The 10,092-nt window shown below is 46.0% G+C and overlaps 1 protein-coding gene across 1 annotated transcript in view; it reads right to left on the bottom strand.

The window, feature by feature from the left end:
• Positions 1-6,477: 6,477 nt before the first annotated feature.
• Positions 6,478-10,092, bottom strand: part of LOC147428782 (uncharacterized) — a 29,990-nt gene continuing 26,375 nt past the window's right edge. Inside the window, exon 2 of the transcript XR_015185935.1 lies at positions 6,478-6,996. The gene's annotated coding sequence lies outside the window, so the exon portion shown is untranslated. The remainder of the gene's footprint in view (positions 6,997-10,092) is intronic.

Here is a 10,092-nt window from a genome sequence, read left to right as displayed (position 1 = left end):
GCATAAATACATACTTACAAGAGCGCCGATGATGGTAGTTCAAGGCCATTGATTATTTTGTGGTTGAGAGCTTCCCGCTCCACAATCTTCTCCAACAATTTCAGTGTGTGGTCTATCTCTTTTTGTCTATTATTTAGGCCCTTAGGGTTTGGCAATCTTGTTTTTAAAGTTTATTTTCAAAGTCCCATAGAACATTGATTTCCAATCACTCCGTCCCACAAGTGATCACAAAGATATCAAAGCATATTGCTTTTCCTCACAGTAAAAGGCATGGTTCAAACAATGTGCTATCATGGAATTCAACGCAGATCTACCCCCACAACTTACTTCACCACCACCACCATTTCCGTTAGATTTTGATAGTTGTTATGTCTCGCTCTTAGGAGAGGGGATCTAGCCCAGACGCCGTCGGGATGGGCGTCCAGTGTCCGAACGAACGTAGTGTGACCCCGGCCAGTGTGGCCGATCATTATTATAAAAGGGACACCAAAGCCTCATTTGCAGTTATCGACCCCACTGGCTAAGTGCCAATGGTTAGCCCGCGAGGCTAGGAGTACACAAGGTCACCTCGAGGAGGTGAGGCCGGGTGGTATGGGACGCTTGATCCTACAGGTGCACGCCTACGTCCTCGGGCGTTGGCCCCAGCACGGGGGAGCTACCGAATGGTGGCTTTGGTCGGGTTGTTCATCCGGCGGGTGTCTGTAGGCGGTCCATGCAACTAGGAGATTCACTTCTTTGCGTTCCTTTCATGGTAACAGAGCCGGCTTGGCTATGGAATGGACCGTGTGCACACATACGGTCCGGTTAGACTCGAATAATCAATGTTTCATGCAAGCTTTGATGAAATAATTGTACTATGCCATGGGACCCTAAGGTTTGTGTAAAAAGTACATTGTGGTCCACATAGACCCAAGGCAGTCCCCACTCCTCAACTCCACCAACACCCTACAAATCTGGCCGATACCTCGAGGACAGCTTGAAAGTCATGGACGAAGAGCACCACATAGAGGTGGGTCAACTGGTGGGAACGATGCTAGTAAAGGTTGAAAATTTGTCTATATGTTTATGAGAGTGTATAAGGCACGGAGAGGGAAAGGCGACGCCCATGGGAGAGTTTGGCTGCTTGTAAACTATTGCATGGCATCTTAAGGTTAGTAGAGAAGGTATATTATAATTTCTTCCAAAAAGTAATCGGATGGAAAGACAAAATCTACACATTTGACGACACTTTTAGTACCTTCAAACAACTTAAAAGGAGAGAGAAGGCGACACATCGCGGTAGAGTTCCACGCCAACTATCACAAACAGATGACGTGGCATCGCCCTACGAACGGCAATCCCTGCTCACGTGTACAGATCTGTATGAACTGGCGGTACATACAAGTTGTACGGACTGTTGATGTGGCACTTGTAAGTGCCTGCTAACGTGGCACTTTACAGACGTCCGCTTTTTGCGTTGGCATGCTGACGTGGTCACTGTACGAATTTACGCAATTGACGATTCTGCTTTTTGCTAGCAGATTTTGAGTCAAAAGCTTTTGAGACTCAATTAATTTTAAGTTTAACACTTTTGGGGCTCTACTTTTAGCATCCCTTGTAATGTTTACAAGTGACCCAAGGGGGCTCACTTCTAAGAGCATCCGGACGTAGAGTCTGAGAGCGAGGACCAACGCGAAGTTGTACTTTGCTCAAAGATTAATATAAAAGAAATATTGAAAGGCGTGCTTGTCTTTGGGGCCCATCTCTCTCTTGGCACGGAACTACATGGGGCCGTGTCGACTCTTGAATTGTTAAGTGCTTTGAAGTAACCTCTGTTGTGTCGCGACAAAATCTAGACTTGGGGTGTCCAAGTTTGTTAAGGTGGTATCAGAGCACGGTCCATTTCTCTTCTACCGGGAAATCTCGCTCCCCTTTCTCAAGACACCTATGGATTCCAAAAAGAATCAATTGACCTCTTTTGCAACCGCTGAGGCGGGAGCAGGCAATACGGCAAATTCAAGCGACTTAGCAAAAGATGAGTACGGGCCACCTTGGCCTACACAGTATGCAATGTCGACAACAGGTTGACAAAGCAGATGCTTCAGGCAAAAAGCCATCGAATCACCAATCAACCCGATAATCAACAAACCTCCTATTGCGAGGATGTTTACTGAAGAAGAACTTCAGATGTGATCCATACCTGAATCAATCAGCTTCGGGACACGAAGAAGCAATTGAAGAAGCGTGGAAGGGGACTTACTGCACAAGTTACTTGGGCCATCAATCTTCTTTTGCATCTTCCTCTTTCGACTTGAGTGAGGAGGACAGAAAGGACAAGAAGCGAAGCAAAAAGCAAATCTTTGGAAAGAACAAGAAAAAGGCAACGAAGATCAGATTCTTACCAGTTTCTGATAGTTCTACGAAAGAATCTTCCTCCGACAGTTCGAACTCCGACAATCTCATGTTTTATGCGAAGAAGAAGCACTTTTACAAAACCAACCAGTACGATTTGCTCAAAGATAAGAGCAAGAAGACAAAGGAATTTAAAGAGGGTGGACGGTCAATAAAATTTGAATCCTTTTCTCGATTTTGAGATGCTCCGAGGGCTTTGGCCTTCATTCAACAGTTTGACATAGCCTTCTCCGGAGGGCATTACACAGAGCACTCCAAGATCAGGAGGGTTGCATGGTTTTTAAAGGAAAATGCTCGAACACAGTGGTCCACTCTTCTTCTGAGAAAAGAAGCCCCGATCAAGAGGTTGAAGTTCAAACGGCTCTTTATTTCTTCTTGGTTGACTCAGTAGTAGGAACGAGATGTGAGAACCGCTTGGAACCATCTTCAAATGACCAAGGGTGATACTTTGGATGCATATTGCAAGAGGCTTTGGGATTCTTTTCTATTAATCTCTTCGTTTAAGAAGGTCACCTCTAAAGAACAGATTGAGTTGTTTTGATGCGGACTCCCTACAAAGATCCGAGATTACTACCTTGGACAAAAGTTTGAGTCTATACAACAACTGGGATTTTCGATACACTCAAGGAATTTGACCTACCCCGTAGATGAAATTTTGACTCGAAAGATACACGACCTCGATTGACTATTAGAGAGAGAGAGAACTATCTCAAAGAGGAGAAGTGTTTTGGTTGCAGGGAACACGGGCACATCTTCGCAAAGTCCCCCAAAAAGACACAACGAGGACAAACTGAAGAAAGGCCTCAAAGTTCTAGAGCAGTCGAGGAACGTGGAAGAATAGACAAGATATAGCAGGACTAGTACCGGATTGCATGGGAACCAACCCAAGTCAAATGGATGAAAGTACGAAACTTTGTCGCGCATGAGGCAAAAGTAAAAGATCAGGAAGCCCTCATTTTCTTTGATGGAGGAGCCAAGGCCAACTTCATTTCACCTGAATTGGCGGCTCGACTCGAGATTACACGCAACAGAATGGGGCCACCAACAGAGCAATTCTAGAGCCACCCGGACAGGATGTAGCCATCACACCTGTCATTGGTAAATTTCATTGGCAATCATAATCTGAGATTTGGAATGAATTTTTTTGTAATTGATTTGTCGTGCGATGTCCTGTGATGTGATTGTCATCTTTGTACAAGTGCTAGATGTGTCGAGTCTAGTGCATCAATACTTAGAATCAGTGTCTATTGAAATGGTTTATGGCCTTTGTCAGTTTTGTAGGCATAATCGAGGACGGTTACAATTCTTTCAAAAGGGGGGTACATCACAAACTGATGACGTGGCATGACCCTACGAACAGCAACCCCTGCTGACGTGGACAAAACTGAATGGACTGGAAGTACATACAAGTTGTTTGGATTACTGACGTGACACCTATACAAACTATTGCGTGGCACTGTACAAACGCCGCTTTTTGCATTTACATGCTGACGTGTTCATTGTACAGATTTACGCAATTGGCGATGCTGCTTTTTGCTAATAGATTTTGAATCAAAAGCTTTTGAGTAACACTTATAAGGCTCTACTTTTAGCGTCCCTTGTAATGTTTATAAGTGACCAAAGGGGGCTCACTTCTCGGAGCATCTGGACGCAAAGTCTAAGAGCGAGCACCTTCGGGAAGTTGTACTTTGCTCAAAGATTAATTTTAAAAAAATACCGAAAGGGACGCCAGTCTTTGAGGCCAATCTCTCTTGGCAGGGAACTACACCGGGCCGTGTCGACTCTTGAATTGTGAAGTGTTTGGAAGTGAATCTCTATTGTGTCGCGACAGCATCTAGGCTTGGGGTGTCGAAGTTTGTTACGACGGCACACGTTGGCTCCAAAGACTGGCACCCCTTTCAGTATTTCTTTATTATTGATCTGCCAAAATATAACTCCCATTGGGTCCACATCTCTCAAACGGCAACGGAAGATGCAATGAAGACAAGAGCTAGCTCGTGATCCCGTGGACATCTCGACTCAAATCTAGAACACATACGATGCCATACACGAGAACAAGGCACACCTGTGGAAAAGAGATCATTGAGGTAGAAAGAGACACGACATCTAAGAATAAGAGATAGAAAGCGAGAAAGATCAGGAAAATGCTCTCCATGTTGATAACAACCTGCTCATAAAAATGACCAAGGGTGATATGGCATAGCTCTATGCCCTATGGATAGACTGAGGTACACACAACTACAACCAATACTCACACTGCCAAATGCTCCTGCACACAAGACCACTGATAGGGTCTCCACATGGGCTAGAAACCAACACTGATCCACCTCCTATCCAGGAACGACGAGAGAGAGAGAGAGAGAGAGAGAGAGAGAATGAGAGAGAGACCGAAAGGTTGCCGGTATAACTGTCTCCTAGAGGAAATAGGGACTTGTCACAAACTGGTGACGTGGCAGTAGACCCTGGTCACACACTCTACTCGGATTGACACGTGGCAGGCAAGTACGGAAATCGCGAAAAACCCGTCGCAAAACACGCTGGCATGGCAGACGTACGGACAGTTGCACAAATTTTTGCTTTTCACGCTGACACAACCATACAGATTTTCGAAAATCGCATTGAGATGCTTTTGGGGCTTGAATGCTTTAATCAAAACTTTTGGGCCCAATGCTTTTGACTAAGAAGCTTTTGATTTTGGGCTCTACTTTTGGGTATCCCTTGTACCAATAAATAAGAGGGCTATGCCTCACTTCTAAGAGCATCTGGACGCAGAATCTCACACTGACCAGCTACCCACTCTCTTGTACTTTGAACACAGATAAATTTAAAAAGAAATATCGAAAGGACGTGAAACGAACGAGGAGATATGATCTCCCGGCCACACAGACCGCCTACAGATATATGCGTCGGACGAACCACCCGACCGTAGCCACCATCCGGAAGCTCCCCGGTGCTAGGGCCAGCGTCCGAGGACGTAGGCGTGCACCTGTAACACCAAGCGTCCCATACCACCCGGCCTCACCTCCTCGAGGTGACCTCGCGCACTCCTAGCCTCCGGGCTAACCACTGGCACTCTGCCAGTGGGGGTCGATAACTAAAAATGAGGCCTTGGCCTCCCTTCTATAATAATGGTCGGCCACACTGGCCGTGTTCACACTACGTCCGCCCGGACACTCGACGCCCATCCCGACGGCATCTGGGCTAGATCCCCTCTCCTGTGAGCGGGACATAACATACTTCCCCCCTTAAGAAACATTGATGTCCTCATCAATGAAGTGGGGATACTGAGCCTTCAAAGCTCTAACAGGTTCCCAAGTAGCAAACCTTTCAAATTGACCCTTCCATTTAATTAAGTACTCGTCATAAGCCTTTTGGCGAGAATGACGGGTACGATAATCCAAAACTGCTTCTGGTTCTCGAGGAATATACTTAGTTTGCATATCTTGCCATACATTTTCCTCGATAGGCACAACAACATTAGCTTCGCCCAATTTCACTTTAAGGCGGCTGACATGAAACACTGGATGTAGAGTAACATCCAAAGGAAGAGCCAGTTTGTAAGCAACCTGGCCAATTTTCTGTGTGATCAAGAACGGACCACAATATCTAGCTGAAAGCTTATAATGCTTTCCTGTTCGCATAGTCTTGGAATCCTTGGGTATCTTTAGATAAACCCATTGTCCCACATCTAGAGTCCTTGGAGACCTCTTTTGATTAGCATAAGTAGTGACTCGGTCCCAAGCCATTCTTATACTATCCTCGTAAAATACAACGCTCCATGGAGCCGATCTATCAGATCGTCCATGTGCGGGAGCGGATACTTGTTCTTGACAGTGAGTTTATTCAACCCCTTGTAATCCACGCAGAAGCGCATAGTGTTATCCTTCTTTCAAGAAAATAGCATTGGCGCTCCCCACGGGGATTTACTAGTCCGAACAAAACCCCTGTCGAGATAATCCTTCAGTTGTCGTTGAATCTCGTCCTCCTCGGTTTTACTAAACCGATAGGGTTGGTTTGAGAAGAACTGACTACCAGCCACCAACTCAATGCCATGATCTACTCCTCTCGAAGGCGGCAAGCCAGGAGGTAGATCATCAGGAAAAACATCCTTGAAATCAGTCATGATTTCTCGGATAAGGTTGGATTCATCGGAATCCCCAAGATCAACAGAAGAACATGAAACATTTTTACGAAATTCAGTGACAGAAGTACCAAGCACTAATGAATCAAACAAAGCAAATGGTACACATTGATAAAAGTCAACATCAGAAGACTTTGTACATTTTCAAAGCAGAAACAACTGGTATTGCAAAACCATTATTTACAGACTTCTGATTACAAAGCGACACAGATACATGCGGCATGTTCTGCTTAACAAAAACAAGAGAGTGATGTACATAGTCTATATACAATGAGTCTTGTTTATCATAAAACCATGGAATTCCTAAAATAACATCTGCTCTATCCAGGCGCATGATGTGGAAATCCACGTTCTCTTTGTAATCAGCCAGCTCGAGCGACAAGTCTGCAACCATCCGTATCCACACCACGAGCCATCTTCACGCGATACTCATGGTCATTGTCCTGCGTCCGCAGGTTCAGTTTCTGCACCAATTTTGCATCCACAAAATTGTGTAAGCTTCCATTATCAAGGAGTACTTTGTCAAGGAGTACAGTCACGTCGTGACCATTGATCTTCCAAGGGAAACGGAGAAGATCGTGCTTATCAAACACTTTGGTGCTAAAAGTACAATTTGTGCATGAACTGTGCGTTAAATGATGTATTTCAACTAGAACAACATCAGAGTTACCTGAGATCTCGTGAATCTGAACCGAAGGACGGCCTTGCGATTTCTGCGCCTTTTTCTTTTTAGGGCAATCCTTGATTTGGTGACCCGTCTGGCCACATTCGAAGCAAGCCCCCTTCTTCACTGCATCAGCAATTGAAGCATTCATGGCTTTCTTCTTCTCCTGAGAAGATCTCGGCGGTGATTTGGACTTATGCTGGAATCGGGGTCGCTTCCTCGAAGCACCCTCACCGGATTGATGGTCTGCAGTTCTTTTCTTCTCATAATTTCCTCCATTTATCAAATGGAACGTCCTAGCCTTGGCCATCGCATCCTCAACATCAGTCGGGGCTTTGTCCTTGATTAAGGCCCAACGGTTATCTTCATGTAACCCCAGCAAGTACATGTGCACGACGTGCGTAGAGTCCACCTTGCAGAAGGTGAGCGCCTCTTTGAAAGCTGTCGTATACTTATCGAAAGACAGAGTTTTCATCGAAAGACTCTGCAGTTTGGCGTAAGCTTTCAAAGGGTCCATTTTGGCAAAATCCCTCTTGAATTTCACGCAAAAATCAGCCGTCATAGGCTTTTCTTTCATGTCACGCCACCAGGTAAGTGCCTTACTGCGCAGATAAAGAGGAATCGTCTGAATCCTCCATTCATCATGCTCCCCATGGAGATCAAAGTATGTGGTCCACTGGTGCAGCCAGTTATTTACAGCCAATTTTGTACACTCCTCTTCACCTGAGAAATTTGTAGTTTTATACGGAATTGTGGCAGTCGGACCACCCGAGGAACGCCCAAAAGCAACAATCTGCGTCCACAAATGCTGGAGATGGGTTTCGCCCTCGGAAATACGCGCAATCATCGACTGAGCCATATTTTCGAGAGTAGAAAGTCGAAAACTGAGCCCCTGTACGACCCCTTCGAGAGAGGCCAAGCGAAGGTTCGTCTGAACATTCGCGTTTTCCAGAGCGGTAACACGCCCAAACCTCTGGAAAGTGCCTGTCATCCATGTGTAGAGAGTATGCGTGAATGAAATTTGGATGTTACCTGGCACGTCGTCACTCTGTACATCCGAGCTGGAGGAATCCATGACGAAGTGCGTGAAAAACTGAAAAATTCACGCGAAACTGAGCCTTTTCTGCAGTTTTCGATCGCGAAAAGTTGAAGTTGCGTAGAGCTCCACGCGTCGGCATGAGCGCCTGAAGGTGAGCAGGTGATGGCGGGAGCGCGGGAGCGCGAGCGGGTGAGAGAGAGCAGGCTGGGGAGAGAAGCAGAGGCTAAAAACTCATTTCTCTACAAACTTTAAAGTCTCTGTAAGTGAGTTATTTTAGTAACTCAGGTTTCAGACCTTAACTTAAAAAATATCAAAGTGTCTTGGCCCTTTTTAAAATAAAAGGCCCATTTAATAAAATTCCTAAGTGGGTTTTTAAAAAAAAACCATCGCATGGGGAGAGAGGCAGTGTTAAAAAAGATCAACGCTGGGAAGAGCTGCTGCAGACGCGTGGAGGGAGGAGGAATAGCTAACGCATGCAGGCGCTTGTGACTAACACACGAACGGAGTGTGCCGGCCCTTGCAATCCACGCGAGAGAGGCCACGCTAGCTCTCTCTCTCTCTCTCTCTCTTTGCGCAAATTCCCTCTCTCTCTCTCTCTCTCTCTCTCTCTCTCTGTGCTTTGCACAGTGAGAGTTACAAAGAGAGGAATTGGCAAAGAGATGGAAAAATACACCATATGCTGAAATTTAATCAAGGCCAGTAAATTAATGAGTAACATCCTGATTTTTATCGAAAAACCAGTACACTCAAGAAAAAGCCTCCGATTTTCAGCACTCCCACTGTTAATTTGCTGATTTTTATCAAAAATCAGCAATCGAACTTCATTATTTACCTGCAAACATGCTTTCGAGAAGAAAAGTAAATAATTTCAGCAATTTAATCACTTAAAAATTAGGCGAACACGAGGTATTCCGACCCGAGCCGTTCCGTAGGTGTGCACACGGTCCTTCGTGCAACCAAGCCGCCTCTGATACCATGAAACGAACGAGGAGATAGGATCTCCCGGCCACACAGACCGCCTACAAATACGCGTCGGACGAACCACCCGACCATAGCCACCATCCGGCAGCTCCCCCGTGCTAGGGCCAACGTCCGAGGACGTAGGCGTGCACCTGTAAGACCGAGCGTCCCATACCACCCGGCCTCACCTCCTCGAGGTGACCTCACGCACTCCTAGCCTCCGGGCTAACCACTGGCACTCTGCCAATGGGGGTCGATAACTGAAAATGAGGCCTTGGCCTCCCTTTTATAATAATGGCCGGCCACACTAGCCGTGTTCGCATTACATCCGCCCGAACACTAGACGCCCATCCCAACGGCATCTGGGCTAGATCCCCTCTCCTGTGAGCGGGACATAACAGGGCGCCAGCCTTTGGGACCAATATCTCTAGGCACCGGACGGGACAGTCGACTTAATCGTGGAGCGTGTACTGTTTTGAAGTAAATCTCTGCTGTATCGCGATAGAATCTTAACTTGGACTGTCCAAGTTTGTTACAGTGGTAATTAGAGCACGGCCGATTTCTCTTCTACCAAGAAATCCGATCCTTTTTCTCGCAACACTAATGGATTCCAACAGAGGTCAATCGACTTCTTAGAAGATTATCATGAGCAGTCAGAAGAGTACGGCCCTCCTCGGCCTACTCAAGCTGCGATTGAAGAGATGGAACATCGACAATTGGTTGACAACGCAACAAAGATGATGATAAACATTGCGAAGGATCCAAAATTTGCAAAATTTTTGACTCAGTGCATACCCAAGGGCAGAAGGTCACAGAGCCACCCATCAAACCGGCACTCAAGAAACCTCCTTCTCCGAGGATGTTTACAGAGCAAGAATTAGAAGAGGTGGTTCAGAC

The sequence above is a fragment of the Adiantum capillus-veneris genome, chromosome 23 (genome assembly GCF_014529385.1).
Source record: "Adiantum capillus-veneris isolate H3 chromosome 23, ASM1452938v2, whole genome shotgun sequence".
Classification (NCBI taxonomy): Eukaryota; Viridiplantae; Streptophyta; class Polypodiopsida; order Polypodiales; family Pteridaceae; genus Adiantum; species Adiantum capillus-veneris.
This window is presented reverse-complemented; position numbering and strand designations above follow the sequence as displayed.